Source organism: Patagioenas fasciata, chromosome W, assembly GCF_037038585.1.
Source record: "Patagioenas fasciata isolate bPatFas1 chromosome W, bPatFas1.hap1, whole genome shotgun sequence".
In the NCBI taxonomy this organism is placed as follows: domain Eukaryota; kingdom Metazoa; phylum Chordata; class Aves; order Columbiformes; family Columbidae; genus Patagioenas; species Patagioenas fasciata.
In genome coordinates this window covers 62798040-62820620 of record NC_092559.1, presented here as the reverse complement: position 1 = coordinate 62820620, position 22581 = coordinate 62798040, and positions in this window count along the sequence as shown.

The window sequence follows — 22581 nt, the reverse complement described above, 5'->3', positions numbered from 1 at the left end:
ATTTCTATTATATATATATATTTACTAGTAGTGTATTAGTATTTTGTTATTTTATTAAACTGTGTTTCTCTCAATCCAAGTTTCTCCCTTCCATTTCGATTTTCTCCCCTATTGGGGAGGAGGGGGTGAGTGAGTGGCTATTATGGCTGTATTGCTAGCTTGGGTTAAACCACGACAGGCTTCTGTGGCACCCAACATGGGGCTCGACAACGTTAAAATTTGGCACTAAAAAGGGATAAAATTTGGAGATTTTGGTGGGTTTACTGCTGTAAAGTAGATTCAATTTTCTTGGCATGGTGCCAACTCACAGGGTTAAGATACTCACAGGTCTGTGTGCTTCGGACATAATCTAGTGGTATTAAAGTAGATTGAATTATGCTGGTTTAAAGATTCTGTGGCATAAGTTGTATCAGCTACTCACTACAGTGTGTTCTGCAGTACCTTATTTGTGCTGGGCATATTTCACTAATATGTTCATGCATTTTGTCACATCTGGAAACTGGTCTATGGTCATGATTTTACTGTGTGTTTTGTCGTGGTTGAGACGGACAAACGACATGGACCAAGTTCTTCCAGGATGAAACTAGTAGATGCCATTTATTGCTACAAGTGCATTTTGATACAGTTCTACCAGTTCATGTGTCTTTTCACTCACTATTGGTTACAAGTTATAGCACTAACATCTCATTGGTTAATTTTGCTATCATCCCTGTTATTCTTCTATCCCCTTCTCTCTCACAGGTACATCTCTTCTCTCTCACGGGTACAACTCCATATCTCCGGATACTCCTTTACTCCCATCCTTCTCAGGGGTAAACCTTAATATCTTCAAGGCTGATCTCTACTCCCATACTTTCTGTCAAGGATTCCACAGACCCGCTGCAGTCTCCCACAATTCCCCCTTTTTGTATTTGTGCTAAAAATGTTGCCTTCATTGTCCGCTGCAGGGCCCTTTGCAGCAGAGAAATCATGCATGGCAACATTAGTAACACAACTACAACAATCAGAACGATCAGTCCTGTTTTCACTACTGATAACAACCACCCTGACAACCTCCAGCTACTAAACAATTTATTTAACCAATCCCATCCATCATCAACTTGTAACTTTTGTACCCCCTCTTTCAACAACTGCATACTTTTATGAATTGACTCAGAATGATCTGACAAGTTCATACAGCACATACCATCAAAATCTTCACACCCGTGCCCTTGAGCTAATAACAAAAAGTCTATTGAGGCTCTATTCTGCAGTGTAGCATGTCTTACAGAATCTACATCTAACAAAAGTCCGCTTAAAGCCTTAGAAGTTCTGTTAGTTTGCTTAGCTAGCCAACATCCTAATTTTTCTAAAGTATTTAGAGCTTTAGCTGTGCCAACACCAGGTACAAGAGATCCTAAAACCCTTAATCCTGATCCCCAAGAATCTACTCTGTCATCACATTTTGACTTATATGCATGCAAAAAACGTTTTTCCCGTGTCGCTTTTCTGTGATCTACTATCATGGATACATTGGGCATTAAGAGAGTTAATCGTCCCAAACTACGTTCTCCTCCAACAGCATTAGAAGGAATTCCTGGCCAGGCTCTGTCTCCGCAGATCAAGAATACACCATACGGAAGTTTTCGGGGTCGCTGTCCCACATTGTTAACAACACCCCTTGGATTCTTCTGCAAGGCATTGCACCAACGAGTTTCATTTCTGTAGTCGTCAAGGGTAGCATTAACATTTTGCAGTTTTATCCATTCATGCTTTAGCATATTGTCCTAGCACTTTTCACAAACCAGCTGGATACAAGCATCCATGGGCACAGATCCCAGCAATTCCAGTTCCTGTGGTTCAATGTCTATTTCCGGGAGACAGTTAATCCAAAGTGCCATGTTGGTATTATTACAGTTTGTCGCAATGCCTTTGCACCGACCACTATTTTGAAACAGTTGTGTGATGCTGCTGTAGTCGTCAAGGGGGATGCCAACCAAGCATGTGTGGAACGGGTTTTCCGGAGATGCCATAGCTAGGCATATGGAGTCCTGGCCAGTCATGTTGGCTAAAGTAATCCACATGTTAGTTTTTGTCTGTGCAGGCATCCAAGATGAAGCAGCTGCAGCAATCATCATTAGGAAGGCAACACAGGTTTCACATTTCGCACAGGCAACCATTGTGGTCCTTGATCTGTAGAGACACAAGCATAGCCTCTCCCCCAGGTTAGTAATTCATGTGGACCCGTCCATTGTCCCGTGCGCAAATCCCACACCAACACTTTTGCCCCTGGACCCACCCTTTCTTGAGCCACTAAAGAGGAAAAGTGACGTAGAATGGGCGGCATCTGGGCATCATCAGAAACCTGCAAAAAGTTTAAAACATATGTGGCTTTAGCCAAGCGTGCATCAGGTGGTTCACCCAACATTCCCCCTTTTTGTTTTTGAAGAAAACGCTTGAGTGTTCCATGAGCGCGTTCCACAATACCTTGCCCTGTGGGAGAGTGAGGAATACCTGTAACATGAGATACTCCCCAGAGCTGTAGAAATGAAGCAACTTTATGGGATACATATGCTGAGCCATTGTCTGTTTTTATCTGTTGCGGAACACCCAAGAAGGAAAACGCACGCTGCCAATGACGTAGTACATCTCGTGCAGATTCTGCAGTATGAGCAGTGGCAACGATAGCAGAAGAGAAGGTGTCTATAGAGACATGAACATACTTCAAACGCCCAAATTCAGGTACATGTGTAACATCAGTTTGCCAAATTTGCAAGGCTCGAAGGCCACGGGGATTGGTACCATAACAAGTAGGAATATGCTGACCTTGACAATCAGGGCATGCAGCAACAATAGCACGTGCCTCAGAATTTGAAATGCCAAAGTACCGTCTCAAGGCATGATAGCCTTGATGATGGAAATGATGTGAGGCTATTGCCTGTTGTTTAACATCAGGAACAGGTCCTAAAGTCACTGCTGAAACTAGAGAATCTGCTTTTGCATTTCCTTCTATTATGAAACCTGGTAACGTAGTATGACTTTTAACATGCATGACACAATATTCATGATGATGCTTCTGAATTTCTAGCCATAACAGTTTTAAAATACCAAATAACTTTTCATTAGACACATGTCCCAATACAGCTTTATCCAACCGTTGTACAAGCCCAGCCACATAAGCAGAGTCTGTCACAATATTCACAGGGACAGGAAAGGCCTGAAACACCATGGTCATTGCTCTAAGTTCGACCACTTGTGGTGATCCTTCCTGATATTCTACTTGATGTTGCCACTGTGGTCCATCCTTCCAAACAATGGCTGCCTTGCCCGTCCTTCCTGATCCATCTGTAAATACTGTAGGTTCATTTACTGGGCTTGATTGATTCAACTGCTTCTGACCAAATCTTACCTGACTGCCTAATTTAATCACTGGATGTGAGGGCAAATGATAACTGATTTGACCCGTATAATTCATCATAGCTGCTTGTAGTGCAGAACTATTAGCCATACACCATTCAAAATAATGACTTTGCACAGGAAGCATGATCATTTCTGGGTCTCTTGCCATTCATTCCATGCAGCGTGATCTGATTTTAATAATTACCTGAACCACCAGTTCAAAAAGACCTGGGGCTGTCTTTTTTGACTTGGCTGGCAAAAAGACCCGCTCTAAGATATGTAAAGGATTTCCCCACTTCTCATGCCATTGTGCGATCATAGCAAAAGGAATGCATTGATCAATCAAAACAATTGCTTGTACAGGCACTGTAAAATCAATTCTCCATACATGTTTACTACTGATTGCTTGTTCAATTTTCGCAATTACCCGCTGTGCTTCTGTTGTCAAAGTGCGAGGGGCAGAAATATTAGTGTCTCCTCGCAAGAGATCGAACAGTGGCTGCAATTGAGAAGAGGGGATTCCTACATAAGGCCTTACCCAATTGATCATTCCTGCCAATTTTTGCACATCATTCAGTGTTTTGATTTTTACTTGCAGTTTTATAGGTTGTGGTGTCACTGTCTGATCCAAAATTTTCATGCCCAAATAAAGCCATGGCTGTTGTCGTTGCGCCTTCTCAGGTGCAACAACCAGCCCATACTGATTTAATGACTCACGTGCCTTATTTTCCATTTCACTCAATTCTTGTGGCATTGCTGCGGCCAACAAAATGTCATCCATATAATGATAGCAATACCCTGATGGAAACAAAGCACGTACCGGACTCAGAGCTTTTGCCACATACCATTGACATATGGTAGGTGAATTTTTCATCCCTTGTGGCAGCACTTTCCAATGATACCTTTTTGCTGGCTCTTCATTATTTACAGATGGAACAGTAAAGGCAAACTTTTCCATGTCTTGTTCTGCTAAAGGAATAGTAAAGAAACAATCTTTCAAATCTATTACAACAATTTCCCATTGCATTGGAATCATTGTAGGAGAAGGTAAACCTGGTTGCAAAGCTCCCATAGTTGCCATAACCTCATTAACCTTTCGTAGGTCATGTAATAATCTCCATTTTCCAGATTTCTTTTTGATAACAAACACAGGAGTATTCCAAGGGCTATGTGAGATCTCTATGTGTCCCGCAGCTAGCTGTTCCATCACAAGAGATTGCAGGGCTGTAAGTTTTTCCTGAGCAAGGGGCCACTGATTGACCCATACTGGTCTTTCAGTTAACCATCTTAGTGCTAAAGTGGGTCGAGAAACACCCTGCATCACAGTGACCCCTGCTAAAAATCCGTAGTTATCCGTACTCCCCACTGCCCTAAGCAATCCCTCCCCCACAAGTTCAGTGGGGCTGGGATCACATAAGGTCTCACTGCAGCCCTTTGGTTTTCAGGATTAGCAATCACTATTGGTTTAGCTGACATCAAACTGTTTGCGACTCCACCCAGTCCCATCACCCCCACAGTATTTGAAACCAAGGGCCAAGAAGGAGGCCAGTCCTGTTGTGAAATTATAGTGACATCCACTCCTGTATCAAGCAGTCCAGTCAGCTTCACCTGGCTGGGAACAAAAGCATTCATTATGAGTGTACAAACCATTTGTGGCCTTTTCTCTGACACTGTTTGAGACCAAAAAATAAGTGGCTTTCCAGTTGAACCAGGTCCACTGTCCCCACAAAGAACTTGCTCAGTCCTAGGAACAGAACTCAAAAAGGGCACAAGTTGAGCTAAACGTGTTCCTTTTTGTATTGTCACAGGTGGTGTCGCTGTGGAAACCAAGGCACAAATTTGTCCTGTATAGTCTGCATCAATAACCCCCACGTGTACCATTAATCCTTGCAGGGTACTACTTGATCGTCCTATTAACAAGGCACTCAGTCCCCTGCCAATTGGCCCCCAAGCATCCAGGGGCACTTTATGCACCTCTTGAGTTGTTATAGTTACTGTATGGGCGGTGGATACATCCATCCCGGCTGCTCCGCTGGTTTTTCCTGATAGTGTGTCACAGAGGGCTGTGTGTGCACTGACCCCAGAAACGGATTGCCAGGGTTGTAAAGCATTGTTGAAGGAGGCATTTGTGTCTGCGCGCGCCCCTTCGCGCTCTTTTTGTCGTTTCCCTGTTGCAGTGGCTGTCCGTTAGAATGATACTTAGAATGACACTGCCTAGAAAAATGTCCCTTTTTTCCACATTTGAAGCAAGTTACTGAGGCTGTATCATAGACAGGTCTGTTTGCAGCTTTTGAAGCCTGTTTGTTTTTACGTGGACAGACGAGTCTTACATGACCATTCTGACCACGTTCATAGCACTTTTGATCCTGTATTTTAGCTGCTGCCATAGCAGCAGCAAGTGCAGTCATTTTATGTTCCACTGAACCGACCTTGGCACAAGCAGTAATCATTGCTTCTAAAGTTGGATCCCCTGGCAAAGTTTCAATCAGTTTCTGGCAATCTGTATTAGCATTATCACGAGCTAACTGTTTTACCAGCAGTCCCCGGACATTCACATCGAACACCTGACGTTTGACAGCCACTTGTAATTTTTCAACGAAGGAAAGAAATGGCTCTTTAGGACCCTGCTTGATAGCAGTGTATCTCTGTTTTGGTTCTGCCAGCTCCGCTGTTCTAATTATAACCTCGATCCCTATGGCCTTCACTTGCTCAAGCACTGGAGGAGGCCATTGCGCTTGAAGTTGCGGATAAATATACTGCCCTGAGCCCATCAATACATCCACACCAGTAAAAGAATGGGGATCAGTGTCTGGGTATTGTATGTTTATGACTGCTTGTGCCTCAGCCCTTTGTTGCCAAATACTTCGAAACACTGAGAGCTGTACAGGTTGAAAAATAACCTGAGCTAACTGAGAAATATCGTAGGGAGTCATAGTTTCCATAGATAACAAACGTAACAGCTGCATAACCGCAGGGGAGTTAGGCCCGTACTGGGCAGTGGCTTTTTGCAAATCTTGAATTACTTTCCAGGAATAAGAAACATGCTCATGGGGCTCCCTCCCTGCAGGATTATGGTATATGACAGGAAATGCCATAGATCCAACAGATTCAACAAGTGATGGCTCAATAACAGGGGAAGGAACTGATATAGTTTCTGATAGATCCCAGTCCCCTATTTCCATAGCTTTAGCCTTCACCCTCTTCCGAAAACACACAGGGTCCCATGGTCTAACTGTAATCGAAGCTGGGGGTAAATCCCAGCTTTGTGGTAAGTTCGGTTTACGCTCTGAAACTCTACCCCCACCCTCAGGAATTTGCTCTGCAGCAGCATGGGAGGGGGGCGGGGGCAGGCTGGGGGGACCCAAATTTATAGGAATTACGTTATTTGGCTCGATCTGGCTCACCACGGGAGGATCCTCCCCACCTGAATCTCCAGGCAAGGGGGGATAGGAAAAAAAATGTCCACTTTTTCCTTCCGCGACTGATAGCGGCGGGGCAGAAGGTTGAACTGTGATTAATGGCGGTGGCACAGACAGCGGAACCGCGATTGATGATGGTGGAGCAGACATTTGAGCCGTGATGGATGACGGCAGAGCAGTCGGTTGAACGCACTGCTCTGACCGGTGCTCCCGGGACCCCTTCTGAGATCGTATATAACCCAACACTGTTTTATCATGTGAGTCCTTCATAGCTTTTATCTGATCTCAGGGCCACACATACATATACGACTCTTTCATAAATTTTGTCTGATCTCGGGGCCACACATACGTACACTCCTCCTCTATTCCTTTTAACTTTCCAAGAAAGTGTCGCGGATCCTTATCCGTATCAGATAATATGGACTTGGGCGGTGTTGACGAATCTTTAGTAACAGGGGGGTTCGGAGTAGTACTTAATCTCGCTTTTTCCTCCGAATCTGGCCAGGGGAGCCAGGAAGACCATCCCCCTCCGCCACCTCTGCCTTATCCTCTTGCTGTTTTAACTCTTTCAGAGTGTCTAATAACAAGCGCCACATTGTTAACAGTTCAGTTGCTTCCTTGGACCCTTGGGTAGCATTATCAAACAGTTTATCTCCCAAGTCCATCCATTGTGACACACTAAATGCTGTCACGGGATTAACCTCTAAACCTTGTGCTTTGCCCCATAGTAACATTTTCCTTAAAGTCAGTTCCGGAAGGCTAACACCCTGCTTCTTCAGAAGCAGCTTCCATGTAGATAATATAGTACCCTCTTCTTTAGATAAGTTCCCCCCCATGTTCCCGGTAGCTCAGCTACTCTTTAGCGAGGTGTCTTTTCAACGATCCGGATCTTCGGCAGCTCCCCCCTGCTGCTCTATCAGCTGTACCGGGCTCTGTCTCCACAGCTCGTCTTCAGCTGTCACAGCTTCACTGCTGTCTCTTCTTCATGCGAGATCCTCTTCAGGCAGTCTCACGTCGGGGTCACCAGATGTCGCGGTTGAGACGGACAAACGACATGGACCAAGTTCTTCCAGGATGAAAGTAGTAGATGCCATTTATTGCTACAAGTGCATTTTGATACAGTTCTACCAGTTCATGTGTCTTTTCACTCACTATTGGTTACAAGTTACAACACTAACATCTCATTGGTTAATTTTGCTATCATCCATGTTATTCTTCTATCCCCTTCTCTCTCACTGGTGCATCTCTCCTCTCTCACGGGTACAACTCCATATCTCTGGATACTCCTTTACTCCCATCCTTCTCAGGGGTAAACCTTAATATCTTCAAGACTGATCTCTACTCCCATACTTTCTGTCAAGGATTCCACAGACCCGCTGCAGTTTCCCACAGTGTTTTGGCACTGGTTTAGTTTATTATACTCCAGCTGGTAATTAATTTGTATTCATTACTGTTGTATTTAGAAAAACCTCCAGTAGACATTAAAGAGAAATACACCTAGGTGTTTTCCAATTGGAAGAGACAATCTATAGAAAAGCTAACCAACAACTTCCCTTTTGCAGCAATGAAGAACGATGCACACGGGGACGCAGACAAAGACACAGACACAGGCAGAGAACATGTTCAGCAGGGAGCCCAGAGCCAGGCAGAGCAGAGTTGAGCCAAGCTGAACGAGGCTGAAGCCCTCTTTATTAATCATTCACAATTTATAGGTTTACAGATACAAACCTGTACTAAGAGGTTAGACAGAATGCCTTTTCAATAATTGTTGTTCCAAACTCACCACACTCATGTTGTGACTGTTTTCAGTCATGTTCCCACTCATTCACAGCCCAGGCCTGACATTCACATCACACATACTTGGGAGCAGTGTTCAGGTCCGAGATACCATTCTCATGAACCTGGGCAATCACTCCTTAAAATAATGAAAAACATACTTCTGTACAACCTGTCCAAGGCCCTTTATATTTTGATTAATTGCTGTGATTTAATCATGTTAGTATTATTTCTTTTTTGACCATCCGGATGGTCATATTAGTATTGATCTTCCTTTATCATCCAAGTGGCTGGAGTTGCACGTCCTGCTGTTCCCACACCTTTTATGTTAGGACAGATTACGAATGTTTTTGAGAATTTTGAGTATCCTTGGGGATTCGATCATACTCTGTTGATATTGTCAGGTTTGCTGAATGTGTGTCAGTTCGTGCTATCGATAAGAGAGATGAGCCTAAATAGGATTGCATTTATTCTAACTCCTGAGACTTAGGTTGTGTCTGTTCGGGCCTCGGCAACAGGCACGGCAGCTATGGCTGTTGACCTTCCCCCATGTCCTGGTTTTGTTAAAAAACAAGTTTCTCTTTTAGTGAATTTTGCCTGTCAGCTAAAGCCTTCATATTAGCTGCATTTTCCTGGAGAACCAGATACATGTTTTGGTAAACCTAGCAATGGAATGCAAACTTATTGATAAGGACAGATGGACATCTCATGAGAGGGGCAACGAGAAACCGGTGACCAAGGAACTTACCAATGGGGTATAACATTCCATTCATGTGAATACTTCATATAAAAGTGGGAGATCACGAGGATCTCGTCCCTTTTTCATTTTTCCTTTTCCCTTTTTCCTCATGGCTGACATTAGGAGAGGACCTTGCTGGTTGTCCCTGCAAACTGAGGCCTAGTGAGAGACTGAATCCAGCTCTGGTTGGCTACAGAGCCTAATCCAGGACTTTGGGTGCTGGCTCTCCAGTTTCTGAGACTTTCAAGATTGGTTTTGTATATTTTGTATTATTTTCTCTATTCTTATTAGTAGCATTAGTAAAACATTTTTAACTTTTCCAACTCTCTTCTCTCTGTCCTTCTTTTCCTCCCAATCGCCTGTCCTGAGTGGGAAGGGGGGAGAGGGAGGGGCAAAAGGGGGAAGTGGGGGGGAGAGGAGGTTAACAATACATCTGCCAGGGTTTTTGTTGTCACCCCACAATCTTAACCCTTGACACCCCATATGGGGGAAGGCAGACAAGGCAGCTCCAACTCCTACACAGAGCAAGGCAACCAAGGCTACTGCTATAGCACCTGCAGCTGCTACCCCCCCCGACTGCAGACACTGCCGCTTCTCCTGACTCAGTGAATGACAAGGCAGTTACTGCACCCCCCCACACCGAGCACTGCTGTTGCTGCAATCTCCACAACAGGTACTGTAATTATGCTAATGCTGGTGACAGTCATTTAGACACTGGAAATCAATCAAGAGATAGTGAGCCCATGTCAGCATCAGTTGCCTTTTTTAAGAGAGTCACAAGAAAGACTACTGGTGCTGCAGATGATGGCCAAGGGGCATCATCAGCACAAGAGGCATCATAATCAACACAAGGGGAAGATGAAGTGATAACCACTCAATCCTTTTCTACAAGTGAGCTGAGAGATATGTGAAAAGATTTCAGTCATCATGAAGGCGAGAATGTTGTAACCTGGCTGCTCCGATGCTGGGATGAGTTGATGGTCTGGAACTAGAAGGTAGGGAAGCCAAGCAGCTGGGATCTCTGTCAATGGATGCCACCCTTGATAGGGCAATTTCAAGGTAGAACGACTCCTCTCTCCTCTGGAGTTGACTCTTGACAGCCATGAATGCAAGGTTTCCCTTCAAGGAAGATGTTATATGTAATCCAGGGAAATGAAATACTATGGAGAGAGGTATCCAGTTCCTGAGAGAATTAGTTGCACGAGAGATCATCTATTTTGAGCCAAACAGTCAAGAGGGGACAGATCCAGATAGAGTCCTTTGTACACGACCTATGTGGCGCAGGTTTGTACAAAGCACACCACCAGCATATGCTAAGTCATTGGCATCAATGATCTGGACAGTTACAGTTCAACAAAACATTACTGAAGTGATTAAGCAGCTTTGGGACTTTGAGGACAGCCTTGCTCTAATGGGCTTGTGTCTCGACTGTGGAGAAACTGTGTGAAAAATCCGACAACCAGTTTGAAAAGCTGTTGCAAGAAATCAAAGCATTCAGAGAAGACAGGTTCCATTCATGACCTGTATGAATCTATGTTTCAGCCATTAGGAGAATGCATTTCCAATCTCAAGAGAGAGGACAGAAGAAATATACAAAGAGAGGCACACTGTGTTTTTTCCTACGTGACCAGGGAGAAAACATGAGGAGATGGGATGGAAAACCTACCTCAGAACTTCAGGAATGAGTACATGAGTTAAAAGGAAAAACTCCTAGGAAGGTGGCTGCTCCAGTTTCCAGAAGGGGTAGAAGAGATTCTGATCCTCTTGAAGGAACCTCTAATTTGTACCCACAGACGGTGTATAACACAAATTAGAGGGACCCTGCCTCCAACCAGGTGGAGGAAAAGGACAATAGAGTTTACTGGAGTGTGCAGATAGGATGGTCTGATACAACAGACCCCCAAGAGTACAAAGCTTTAGTAGACACTGGTGCTCAATGTATAATAATCCCCTCAAACTATGAAGGAACACAATCCATCAGTATTTTTGGAGTGACTGGGGGATCCCAGGAACTGACTGTTGTAGAGGCTGAAATGAGCCTAACTGGAAAAAAATGGCAAAAGCATCCCATTGTGAATGGTGCAGATGCTCCATGCATCCTTGGCATAGACTACCTCAGGAGAGGGTATTTTAAGGACCCAAAAGAGTATAGGTGGGCATTTGGCATAGCAGCTGTGGACACTGAGAATATTGAACAGCTGTTTGCTTTGCTTGGTCTCTCAGAGGATTCTTCTGTTGTAGGACTGCTGATGGCTGACGACCAGCAGGTGCCAATTGCTACCACAACGGTGCATCAACAATATCGCATCAATCGAGACTCTGATTCTGATCCAGAAGTTGATTAGTCAACTGGAGAGCCAGGGTGTGATCAGTAAGATTCATTTACCTTTTAACAGCCCAATTTGGCCAGTGCATAAGTCTAGTGACGAGTGGAGACTAACTGTAGACTATTGTGACCTGAATGAAGTTATGCAACCACTGAGTGCTGCTGCACCTGACATGCTAAAACTGCAATTTGAACTGGAGTCAAAGGCAGCCAAGTGGCATGCCACAACTGACATTGCTAATGCATGTATCTCTACTCTTTCAGCAGCAGAGTGCAGGCCACAGTTTCTTTTCGCCTGGAGGGGCATCCAGTACACGTGGAATTGCGAGGGCGAAAACTCATGGACTCCACACAATTCAATATGAATTCAAGTGAAGCCATTTATTACAGAGACAAGCCTCCTTATATGTGCAGTTATTTCCTGATCACGCGTCCACGCTGCAAACATGCATTGGGGCAGCATTCTAAAACAGATGAGGACCGGGTGGCCTCCTGTGCCCCTAGGGAGAAATTGGTGTGCTCTGCTCGCTCCCTGAAATGCCTGTACACCAATGCGCGCAGCATGGGGAATAAGCAGGAGGAGTTAGAATCCTATGTTCGGTCAGGAGATTATGATCTGGTGGCAATTACAGAAACGTGGTGGGACAGTTCACATGACTGGAATGTGGTCATGGATGGCTACGCCCTTTTCAGGAAAGACAGGCCAGCCAGGCGTGGTGGTGGAGTTGCTCTCTATGTGAGAGAGCAACTGCAATGTACTAAATTCTGCCCAGGAGCGGATGAGGAACGAGTTGAGAGTGTATGGGTCAGGATCAAGGGACAGGCTGGCAGGGGTGATACTGTTGTAGGTGTCTATTACAGGCCACCAGATCAGGCTGAGGAAGTTGATGAGGCCTTCTATGCGCAGCTGAGAGTGGCCTCACAGTCACAGGCCCTGGTTGTTGTGGGTGATTTTAACTTCCCTGATGTTTGCTGGAAGGACCATTCAGCCAGCCAGCCACAGTCCAGGAGGTTCCTCCAGTGCATTGATGATAACTTCCTCATGCAGATGGTGGAGGAGCCCACCAGGAGAGGTGCACTGCTGGATCTCATCCTCACTAACAAAGAGGGTCTGGTCGAAGCAGTAAAGGTTGAGGGCTGTCTGGGTTGCAGTGACCACGAGATGGTGGAGTTCAGCATCTCGTGTGGCAGGAACAGAATAGCAAGTAGAATTGCAACCCTGGACTTTGGCAGGGCTAATTTCGGCCTTTTCAAGCAATTGCTGGGGGAAATCCCATGGGCAAGACTGCTTGAAGGAAAAGGGGCCCAAGAGAGCTGGATTGCATTCAGAGATTGCTTCTTCCATGCTCAGGATCAGAGCATCCCCACACGTAGGAAGCTGAGGAAGGGAGCCAGAAGGCCTGCGTGGTTGAATAGGGATCTGTTGGGTATGCTCAAGCAGAAGAGGAGAGTTTACAGGTCATGGAAGCAGGGACTGGCCACTTGGGAGGAATATAAGGCTGCTGTTAGAGGATGCAGGAAGGCAGCTAGGGTAGCCAAGGCCTCCTTAGAATTACAGCTGGGGAGAGGGGTCAAGGACAGCAAGAAGAACTTTTTCAAATACATAGCAGATAAAACTAATACCAAAGGCAATGTAGGCCCACTGATGAATGAGGTGGGTGCCCTGGTGGCAGAAGACACAGAGAAGGCAGAATTACTGAATGCCTTCTTTGTCTCTGTCTACTCCGCTGGAGGCTGTCCTGGGGAACCCTGTACCCCTGAGACCCCGGATGAAGCCAGGTTAATGGAGGAGTTTGCTTTAGTCGATGAGGACTGGGTTAGGGAACAATTAAGTAGTCTGGACGTCCATAAATCCATGGGTCCAGATGGGATGCATCCGCGGGTGCTGAGGGAGCTGGCTGAGGTCATTGCTAGACCGCTATCCATCATTTTTGCCAAGTCTTGGGAAACGGGAGAGGTGCCCGAGGATTGGAGGAAAGCAAATGTCACTCCAGTCTTTAAAAAGGGCAAGAAGGAGGACCCGGGTAATTATAGACTGGTCAGCCTCACCTCTGTCCCTGGGAAAGTAATGGAACAGCTTATCCTTGGTGTCATCTCAAGGCACATCAGGGATAAGAGGGTCATTAGGGGCAGTCAGCATGGCTTTACCAAGGGTAAGTCATGCTTGACCAACCTCATAGCCTTTTATGAGAATGTAACAAGGTAGATGGATGATGGCAGAGCGGTGGATGTGGTCTACCTTGACTTCAATAAAGCCTTTGACACAGTCCCTCACAGCATCCTCACAGCTAAATTGAGGAGGTGTGGTCTAGACAATAGAGTAGTGAGGTGGGTTGCAAACTGGCTTAAAGAGAGAAACCAGAGAGTGGTGGTCAATGGTGCGGAGTCCAGTTGGAGGCCAGTATCTAGTGGAGTGCCTCAGGGGTCAGTACTGGGGCCAATATTATTCAATATATTCATTAACGATTTAGACGAGGGAATTGAGTGTACTATCAGCAAGTTTGCTGATGACACTAAGCTGGGAGGAGTGGCTGACACGCCAGAAGGCTGTGCTGCCATCCAGCGGGACCTGGACAGGCTGGAGAGTTGGGCGGGGGATAACCTGATGGAATTTAACAAGGGAAAGTGTAGAGTCCTGCATCTGGGCAGGAACAATCCCAAGTTCCAGTATAGGTTGGGGCATGACCTATTAGAGAGCAGTGTAGGGGAAAGGGACCTGGGGGTCCTGGTGGACAACAGGATGACCATGAGCCAGCACCGTGCCCTTGTGGCCAGGAAGGCTAATGGCATCCTTGGGTGTATTACAAGGGGGGTGGTCAGTAGATCGAGAGAGGTCCTCCTTCCCCTCTACTCCGCCCTGGTGAGACCCCATCTGGAATATTGTGTCCAGTTCTGGGCCCCTCAGTTCAAGAAGGACAGGGAACTGCTGGAGAGGGTCCAGCGTAGGGCAACAAAGATGATTAAGGGAGTGGAGCATCTCCCTTATGAAGAAAGGCTGAGGGAGCTGGGGCTCTTTAGTTTGGAGAAGAGGAGACTGAGGGGTGACCTTATTAATGTTTATAAATATATAAAGGGTGAGTGCCACGAGGATGGAGTCAGGCTCTTCTCAGTGGCAAACAATGATAGGACAAGGGGCAATGGGATCAAGCTGGAACACAAGAGGTTCCACTTAAATTTGAGAAAGAACTTCTTCTCAGTGAGGGTAACAGAGCACTGGAACAGGCTACCCAGGGAGGTTGTGGAGTCTCCTTCCCTGGAGACATTCAAAGCCCACCTGGACACATTCCTGTGCGACCTCACCTAGGCATTCCTGCTCCAGCAGGGGGATTGGACTAGATGATCTTTTGAGGTCCCTTCCAATCCCAAACATACTGTGATACTGTGATACTGTGATTGGCTGATTGGATATTGTCCATGTTCAGGTCTTGTTATTATAGAATTACCTCAGTCTCATAACAGGTGTTGTTTTTCAGCCTTCGCGCCGACCTTGGAGTTGCTTTGTCTAGTTCAGAAATAAATCTCTATCTAACAGAAACCCATCCACACAACAACCTTAAGAAAATCCCTGAAATCTCCCACATGGAATCACTTGCCCCAAGGGTGGAAACACAGCCCTAGCATCTGCCATGGACTGATCTAAACTACATTGGAACAAAGTAAAGCTCCAGAACACTTGCAATATATTGATGACATTATTGTATGGCGTGACACAACAAAAGAAGTCTTTGAGAAATTTGAGAGAATAATTCAGATTCTTTTGAATGATGGTTTTGTCATAAAATTAAACAAGGTCAAGGGACCTGCACAAGACATCCAGTTGTTAGGAATAAAATGGCAAGATGGGCGTTGTCAGATCCCAATGGATTTCAGCTATGTCTCCACCTACCAATAAAAAGGAGACACAGACTTTCTTGGGCGTTGTAGGTTTCTGGAGAATGCATATTCCTGTATCCAGTCAAATTGTGAGCCCTCTCTATTGAGGGACTTGGAAAAAGAACTATTTTGAGTGGGGCCCTGAACAACGACAAGCCTTTGAACAAATTAAGTGTGAGATAACTCATGCGGTGACCCTTGGACCAATTCAAACTGGACTAGATGTTAAAAATGTGCTCTACACCACAACCGGCGATAATGACCCTACCTGGAGCCTCTGGCAGAAAGCATCAGGAGAATCTCGAGGTCGACCCTTAGGTTTTTGGAGTCAAGGATACAAAGGATCCGAGGTCAACTATATTCCAACTGAAAAACAGATGCTAGCAGCATATGAAGGAGTTCGAGCTGCTTCAGAAGTGATTGGTACTGAAGCACAGATTCTCCTGGCACCTCGACTGCTGGTGGTGGGCTGGATGTTCAAAGGGAAGGTTCCCTCTACGCATCATGCAACCGAAGTTACATGGAGTAAATGGATTACAGTGATCACGCAACGAGCCTGAGCAGGGAGCCTCAGTTGCCCAGGAATCTTAGAAGTGATCACAGATTGCCCAGAAAATAAAGACTTTAGAATGTCACCAGATGAATAGGAAGTAACACGTGCTGAAGAAGCACCACCATATAATAAACTATCAGAGACTGAAAAGAGGTATACACTGTTCACAGATGGATCCTGCCATCTTGTAGGAAAACATCAGAGGTAGAAAGCTGCTGTGTGTAGTCCCACACAACGAGTCACAGAAGCCACTGAAGGACAAGGTGAATCAAGTCAATTTTCAGAACTGAAAGCCATCCAGCTGGCTTTGGACATTGCTGAACGAGAAAAGTGGTCAGTACTTACACTGACTCATGGATGGTGGTAAATGCCTTGTAGGGGTGGTTACAGCAATGGAAGAGGAGCAACTGGCAACGCAGAGGTAAACCCATTTGGGCTGCCACACTGTGGCAAGGCATTGCTGCCTGGCTTGAGAGCCTGCCTGTAAAAGTTCATCATGTAGATGCTCATGTGCCTAGAAGTCAAGCCACTGAGGAACATCAAAACAACCAGCAAGCGGATCAGGCTGCTAAGATTAAAGTATCTGAGGTGGACTTGGACTGGCAACATAAAGCTGAACTTTTCCTAGCTCGGTGGGCCCATGATGCTTCAGGGCATCAAGGTAGAGATGCAACATATAAATGGGCTCGTGATCAAGGGGTGGACTTGACTATGGACACTATTTCACAGGTTATCCATGAATGTGAAACATGCGCCAAAATCAAACAAGCCAAATGGTTAAAGCCCATATGGTATTGGGGGGCGATGGTTAAAATATAGGTATGGAAAGGCTTGGCAGATTGATTATGTTATACTTCCACAAACGCATCAATGTAAGTGCTGGGGGCGGGAGGGGGGTTAAGTGAGCAGCTATCATGGTTGTATTGCTAGCTTGGGTTAAACCACAACAGGCACTTATAAGAATAAGAATATAAGAATATTATAAGAACCTTATAAGAATAAGGTTCACAGATGTTAGGTTTTAGGCACTTATTAGGCATTAATCACAAGAATACTATTTGTTAAGATAAGCAGGAGAAGGGTAGGAGACAATTCTCTTGCTCTCAGAAGATAAGGTGGTGACACCAGCACAAGCAGGTTACACGCTGAATAATAAAGGTATATAATGCATATGCAAAGAATTTATTGGAAATGTAATGAATATGTGTGATCTGTGTAGATATAACCTGTGTCTGGGAATTGTTTGAGGCCCCCACTAGGTGGAATGATCTCTATGGATGTGCCAGTGTGTCAGTAAAGGTGGTGTTTGCTTTTGAAACCTTAACCCTGGTTTTAGAAGTTTCTTCAGTTAGTTGTTTTTACGGTATTAGTGGGCTAGTACAGAACTATGTAGATGAAGCATATCAGAACCGTGGACGTACTGATTTTTGTTTGTGTTGGCATAGCATGCTTGCTTTGGTTTGGAATAATTCAGTACTCTGTGGTTTCAAGTATCTACAAAAATGTAATGTCTTTGACTTGTTGGGATATGGCAGGTTCAGCTTTTGTTTGTGTTATATTAACTTTTTATTTACTTATAGCAGTTTTGGTCTTTCACATCCAAAATGATCAAATTTAATTTTACAGGGAAAATACAGGCCTGGGGGCAGGGCTCATTCGCAAAATGTTAGAGTTCTTTGGAACAAATGATTGTCAAAGCAAAGTGAGCTGCTGGCAAGCACAGGCTCTCCAGCTGAGGGCATTGTACATTTATTGGAAATATACTGCTCTACTGTTTCTCAGAACTGATGTAATATAGATAAGAGTATTTCTGAGAGTCAGGGTTGTCTCACTGCTGACTTGCAGAGTCAGAGGAGGTAAAATAAGAAGGTAACCATTTTAGTCAAATGACAGTGCACAGTCATTTACCAGTTCCGTTGTGTGATTGTGCCCAGAAAGGTTTTCTTTTCACTTAGAGTGAAACAAACCAAATCTCAAAGCTGAAGAGCTGCTGTAAAATATAACTGGCTGTTTCTGATCATCGCTGTGTTGGTGCCTTGCCCTGCTCTGCTGGGGGAAGTTTAAAAGACATTTCTCTGCAAAATAAATTAGGTTTTCTCTGTAGCTTTAATTTGCTGTCCTGGTTTTGTTAAAAACAAGACCAGTTCTCTTTTAGTGATTTTTCTTTCAGCTAAGTTCTTCTAGGTGGCTGTACTTTTCTGAGTTTTAGCCTGCATATTTTTTCTAGGATGCTATACTGGGTGCTGATAAGAGGCCAACGGAATGCTGAAGAAGCTTGTGTTTAGATTTATTACTATGGTAGCTAAGAAAGACTGATAAGTTTTCCACGTTCCATTGTGAGAGGGGTGTGTTTGAGGAGGGGTGGATGGAACAGGTGACTAGAACTGACCAATGGAAGTATTCCATCCCATAATCGTCATACCCCCTATATAAGAGGGTGATCACGAGGGTCACGCTCTCTTTGACCATGGCCGGCATCTAGAGAGGACCCTGTCTGTCTGCCTGTGATCTACAGGCCTCAGGGCCTGCAACCAGTTTCCGTTTTGCTGTGAAGTCCCGTCCATGAATTCTGGGGGCCTGGCTTGCACCTGCTGGAGCCGCCAACTCCACACAGCCAACTCCGCCACTGCTTGAGTGACGCCAACTCCATATCGAGCATTCGAGATTGGTTTTGTATATTTTGTATATATTCTCTATCTATTAGTAGCATTAGTAAAACCCTTTAAAACTCTCCAACTTGAAGTCTAAGTCTCTCTTCCTTTCCCCATATCTATCTTATCTTTCTGATCTAAAGGAAGGGGTGACAGGAGGTAAAGGGGATAACAGGGAGCGTCTGCCATGGTTTATTGCTGCCTTGCCTTAAACCTTGACACTTGCATTACTCTGGGTTTGTAAGAAATTATTATATTGCAAATATAATAAGCTCAGACAGGATCTCCTAGCAAAGCATATTTTATTAACGATTTTGCAAAACCGGGTGTTCTACCTTATGCTAGGCACCCCAAACAGGGCAGAAGCCGCTGCTTATTTTCCCCTTATCCTGGCCACAAATTTCCTCTCCTTTTCCCCATAGTTTGGATACTACAGGGTTCACAGCCTACCCTACACTTCCCAGATGTCCACGTCAGTTTACCTTTCTCACTACTCCAGTTGTACTGACCCCCTTCCCTTATTTACATATTTCTGTGTAAAATATGGTTTCTTGGCTCTCTGGCTAACCTTCTCCCCCAGCTTAACTTTTAACCACAGGAATTGTTTGCATTAGTTCATTTCTGAGATTAGTGCAAAAAGGCTTTGTTTTACATTTAAGCTCTGATAGCTGAATGTCCCTCAGCCCCTACCTGCTGGGTCAGGTCTCAGATCCATGGTTGCGAAAACATCATTCCTCCTTCAATGGCTCCTTACAATTTCCTCCTTTTACATTTCCTTATGATATAGTCCCATAGGTGGCTTCAAGCCTAGACAACATGATTTGACATTTTTCTTGAGGAGTTAGGCTTTTGGTACTGCTCCCTTCTTCCTGTTCTTCTAGCAGCATCATTTTATCAGAGTATGGCAGTGGCCCTAAAGTAATTTTTTTTGACAGAGCTCTCTAGATAAGGCATTAAATAAGTCCCCGGACACATGGAATGATGCAGCATCTGATCGCAGTTAACACTCCTGCTACTAGAATTAAAGTAAAAATAGATACTATAATTCCTTTCAGTTTTCCAAAACAATATTCTAACCATCCTGTGAGTGAACTATCTATCCCTGAATTCTCAGCCAATTCTTCCACTGAAGTCGTGAGTCCTTGCACTGCTCTAGTTATAGTGCCATCAGGGGCAGTGTTGTCTGGGATCAAGGTACAACACCTATCTCCTAACATTACACATAAACCACCTTTCTCTGCTAACATATCTAGGACCATCCTATTTTCCCATACCATTCTACTAGTACTATCTAATTGTTCAGTGATCCCCTTAACTGCTTCTCTAGTATAATTTGTAAATCATTGTTGCTTATAATAGATGTAATTTATCCAATCTGCATTTTTGTTAGTTACCCACCAGAATAAAATGTATTCAAGGCCCACAGTTACTTGATTTCTTGCTCTGTATTCATTAGGGACCCCTCTGGGGACCCCAATCAAATAAAAATAAATTCTGTCATCGAAGGAAAACCCTGAACTCTTCTTCTCTTGCCCTAATGAATTATGGTGTTCAAATGTCAGGATAAAAGGAATTGCCAATTGAACAATGGCACAGGTAGCTATCCAGTGGGGAGGTAAAGTGGAATGAAGTGTCTTCTTCCCACAGTACCACCAAAGATCAGCTTGGGGAACATTTAAAGAAGTATAATTGCTTTCATGAAGACAGACTTCCCATGTCTCTACACACCTACTAATATTTCCTAGGAATCCGGTATCATTCCTGCCCCGTTGTGAGAGACAGGCAGTATGATTTCCAATTATTCCTGAAAATGCCAGGGGAATTCTGATATCTTTCCACCGTAAGGCTGGGAAGAGTAGGGAGACAGTATGACACGACTTATTTCCCTATGCCGTAGAGTCTTGGTATAAGGCTAAGATGCACTCCATCCCAGAGGGAAGAGTACCATCTGTGCCACAGGCCTTCCTGATGTACACGCATAGCAATTGCTCTTGTTTAGACTTTGCACTGTATATTTTATCCATTCTACTCAGGCATTTGTATCTCCATATCCTGTTTCTATTTCAAAGGTTTCTCTTAAATCTAATATTTTTACAACAGTAACCACTTTAGGGTCATTTGGCAGGACCCAAGGCTCTATTGGAGGTTTTTGAGTAGGCGATCCTGTTACTTCTTCATTACTATTGTTCTTTAACACTTGTATTTTGAACCTTCCTAGGGGATCTTTTCCACTATTATCTGCTCCTAATCCATAAGCTCCACTTACTGAGTCATCTACTTGCTGTATTGTAATTAGTAAAGGGTTGTACTGCAGGGACTCACATCCTGGGAGAGATTGTCCTTTGGATAGGGTAATTTTTCTTTTCAGCTCTTTAACCATTCATCACTCACTGTCCAACCCCTAAACCCTGTGGTCTAGAAAACACTGTACCAGAAAGGGCAAGGAGGGACAGCAATGGAAATTATATACTTATTTAAATCATCCCTAGAGCAGCTCACTTCCCCTGGACACATGTATTTGTTTTCATGACTCAATCCTCTTTGGCTCTGTATATCTCCACAATTAAGGATCCGGCAAGCATCTACTTGAATTGTTAGGGAACCTTCAGTTTCAGTGATGTTAATGACGAGTAACCCTTTTGTAAATTCTACACAATACAGGATTAATAATCCCCAAATGTTCCATCACATTTTCATCTCTGTATCTTTAGTCAAAGGGGGTCATTAGTTGTCTGTACTTGCCACTCGCTGTTGTCCTTTGGAGGTTTGATTTGCCCTTTGATCTGTGTGTAATGAATCCACCCTTTCTCAGCTGTTTGTACTGCTGTCTCGGTGGTCAGTAGAACTTGAAATGGTCCTTCCCAATCTGGCTGAAACTTAGTTTCCTTTCAAGATTTGACTATGACCTGGTATCTGGGAATTTGATATAGTAGAGTTTGTGCTAGAAGCCCTTGGTGCCTGAGAGAAGATAGAAAAGAAGACAACCTGAGTATATAGTTTTTGAGAAACTTATCCTTAGCTTAAACTGTGGGGGTCCATTATTTCTGCCTATGTATGGTAGCCCAAAGAGCATTTCATAAGGCAAAACTCCTGTATCCTTGTGAGGAGCAGTTCTGATTCTCAGCAGGGCTATAGGTAGACATCTAGCCCAGGGTAATCTACTTTCTAATACTAATTTTGACAATTGCTTTTTTAAGGTTTGGTCAAGATATTTCTGCAATAGCTTGGACCCATTCTGGGTTTACTAATTTTTTCCTTTTAATATGAATCCTAAATACTTAATTTCTTTCTGACACAGCTGAAGCTTAGAAAAAGATTCATAGTGACCTTTTTCCCGTTAGAACAATACATAGAAAAATAATATCCTTCAAGCCATCTTTGTTGGGGTCAGCTGTCCCAGCTGTGTCCCCTCTGCCAGCTCCCTGCCTCCCCCCAGCCCACTTACTGGTGGGGCAGTGTGAGGGGCAAAATAGGCCTCCACTCTGTGCAAGCATTGCTCAACAATAACAAAAACATCTCTGTATTGTCAACACTGGTTTTAGCATAAATCCAAAACATAGTCCCATACTAGCTACCATAAAGAAAACTAACTCCACCCCAGCCAAAACCAACACAAACTTCCAGGTAATATATCTTTTAAATCTTCTCCTTGTCAACCCCTCCAGGCAGTGACTGTTTCCACATCCAGAGCCTGTAAAAGGTTTCCCACTAATAAATAAGCTGGGGAATCTTCTACTAATACAAACCTTCTCCATACACTTTTAATTCCTATTGTCACAAATAGGAACTTACTCAGAATTCTCTCTCCTCCCCGCTGCTACCCTGTTTCTTACAACTGTATCTTCGGTCTTAGAACTTTGTAGGGT